General features: G+C 39.7%; 1 pseudogene; it reads left to right on the forward strand.

Annotated features, from left to right (window-relative positions):
• Window positions 1-415: 415 nt before the first annotated feature.
• On the forward strand, window positions 416-1,008 carry LOC114504143 (annotated as a pseudogene).
• The last annotated feature ends 2,175 nt before the right edge of the window (window positions 1,009-3,183 follow it).

The raw sequence follows: 3,183 nt of genomic DNA on the forward strand, positions 1-3,183 counted from the left end.
GTTAGTGCTTGTTACAGGTAATGAATGTTTCTCCTAATATTTAAAATATGTTCTAAAGTAAAATGTGGATTTGTGTACAAGTTTCCAGAAATACTAAAAGCATTAGTTATTATACAGTAGGGGGAGCCGTGAAAACATTTTAAAAATTGAGTCGCTCAGAATCTCTGCTTAACTATTTTTTCTCTCTAGTGTAGCAAGAAGTCTTCCTGCTAAGTTGTGACTGGCATTTCCAGATGCATCACTGTGTTATTATGACTGTGCAGAGTTCCAGTGGAAGGGAAAATGCTGGGAAATTATGGGCCAAGGAGAAAAAAATCTGCCTTTGCTGTGACAATGTCTAAGCAGGGTTCTTTGGCATAGTAATCCTATTGTTTAAATATGTTATATTTTTTAAAGCAAGAATATCTGACTTTTTCACCATCTTGAAGCCTGTGGAGCCTGCCAGGAACCAGACTTCTACAACAAGTATGTCTGGAAAGCTGTGGTCCAAGGCCATTTTTGCTGGCTACAAACAGAATCTCCGGAACCAGAGGGAACACACAGCTCTTCTTAAAATTTAAAGTGTTTATGCTCAAGATGAAACTGAATTCTATCTAGGCAAGAGATGTGCTTGTGTGTACAAAGCAAAGAACAACACAGTGACTCCTGGTGGTAAACCAAACAAAACAGAGTCACCTGGGGAAAGGTAACTTGTGCTCATGGGAACAGTGGCATGGTTTGTGCTAGATTCTGAAGCAACCTTCCTGCTAAGGCCATTGGACACAGAATCTGTGTGATGCTGTATCCCTCAAGGATTTAAACTTATTGATAAATAAATAACAACCTTGATTGTATGGCTTGGTTAGGAGTCCTCTGGCAAAGCAAAAAATTCTGGGTTGGGGGACATGGTTGGGTGGCAGGTTCAGTCCCTGGTCAAGATACAAAGGGAAGCCAACTAATGAATACTTCTCTCACGCATCAATGGTTCTCATCTTCTTTTTCCCCTCCCTCCCCTCTCAAATAAGTAAATAAAATCTATTTTAAAGAGTTTTTTAAAAGCAAGAATATCTATTAGGAAAAAAAGACTGCTGAAAGTATTTTTTCTGTCTGAAATCAACACTGAATTGGGCATAATGATTTTCTTGGGTTATTGTATTAGCTTTTTACATAAAGGCTACTAAGAAAATGGCCAAAAATGTAGCTAGCATTAGCATAATTTAATACAGCAACTAACTTCAGCCTATGACATGGGACCCCATAACAGAGGCAATAAATGACACCATGACTACTCAGTTGCTCACTCCATTATGTTAAATGATGAAAGCACTGAGCCAATGATCTTTCATTTTCGTGTTCTTTGCCCTCAATGTGGATACAGGTCCATTCATTCCCCTTGGACTAGGCCGCAGACTAGATTTCCTTTGTGTCTGAGTGAAGCAGGCATAACTGCTGAGAGTGGGGGTTCTGCTTGTTCTCACCTCCCCCTCAGCACACACCTCACACAGATCTGCAATTACTTTTGAAAGCAAACTGGCTCATCTTTATCTCTAGGGACTGATGGCAATATTGCAGATGCCGAAAGAACAAACCCATAAAAGGCAGTCATCCTGCTCCACTCTTGATGGCCTTCTTAATTTAGAAGAGCAAACACAGCCCCCGAAAATAAAATGGTTACACTTTGATTATTTGTGCCAAAAGAAGAAGAATCTGGAGAAAAAAATCTACAGAGTCTAACAAAAAAAAATGGATTGATTTGAGTCTTGTTACTTTTCACCTGATTTTAGGGCCCAAAAAGGAAAATCATAGCCTTTCTAATGTAGTCCCAAACACAGAAAAAAAAGGAAGTGGGTCCACCAATGACTGAGAAATGCTATAATAATGTTTTATACATAGTCCAGTGAGTCCAAGGCCTGCTAAGACTAAGATGTCCAGGCAGGGACAGCCAGGTGGGCAGGGAATAATGCTTGGAGGCGGGGGGCAGTTGCTGTGGTAACCCCACCAGCTTTCGAGTCTGAGGAGACTTTTCCTTGCTTTGTACATATTTAAGGCATTTTGCTCAACATTTTTCACCATCACAGACTATGAAAACACATCAAGAGGAAAGTGACATGCAAGTAGTCTACAGTGAATTGGGGAGATAGGTGGGAAATTAATATGGTAATAAGAATTCCACTAAGGGAATTTATTAATGCTGCTTTAAAGTCAGCTGCTAATCCTAACTACATATTATGTTTCCTCCTTCTGGTAAACCACAAAAAGTTAGTTACCATTTATTTGGTGTGTCCCATGTTCAAAGCACTGTGGTGAAAGCTGCCCACATATTCCAATTCCCACCAAAACCTTATGATTGGCTGGAAATTATTATTCCTATCAAATGAAGATAAGGGACTTAGCCTCCATGACCACAGAACTGTGGAGGGCAGCAGAAGGACTGGAGCTCAGGCCCATCTCTAAAGCCACCCTCGCTTACATCCTCTTGTCATTATGTTAAAGCTCTCCCCTCTTCCCACTTATCTCATTTTTACAAAACAAATCAAACTTGTCTCCATATAGCATATAGACTGCATTATAATAGTCACTTATGCTTGACATTTACAACCTACTAGTTAAGAGACTTTGAGGTACCACTATTCCTCACTAATGGAAAAGCTTATAGTAAAATGAATTCTAAACAATACATTTTTCTCTCACTGGACCCCTCTAGAAAATTGGAAAGGGGCACCCAAGAGAGGAAGCCTCTGATGAACAATAAAGAACATCTGAGGCTGAGAAGCAGTTAAAGCAGTAGTGAATGTGGGGCCAGTGAGGCATACTTAAATGGTCCAGGGTGCTGTGAGGTTTACCATCCATTTCCTCTGACTCCTGCTCATTTCTTACTGAAATCCTGAATTCTTGTGTCTGTCCATCTTACATGCACAGTCCTCAAGTCCATTCAACCTTCTTTCAGTCCTAAAATCTGTGGTGACTCTAGTCAACTCAGATTAGCCAAGCATGCATGAAGCTTCACAATACATAAAATTAATGTCCTATTCTCTAAACTTGTTATATCAAGTTCACTTACAATCAATGCTATCTTTTCACTGAAGTTTTCTTTTGAGGACTTCCAGTCAAGATGGCAGGGTAGGCAGATATGGCTCACCTCTTCACACAACACCATCAAAATTACAACTAAAATATAAAACAACTATAACTTAGAAAAGTCAT

Source organism: Phyllostomus discolor, chromosome 8, assembly GCF_004126475.2.
Source record: "Phyllostomus discolor isolate MPI-MPIP mPhyDis1 chromosome 8, mPhyDis1.pri.v3, whole genome shotgun sequence".
NCBI lineage: Eukaryota > Metazoa > Chordata > Mammalia > Chiroptera > Phyllostomidae > Phyllostomus > Phyllostomus discolor.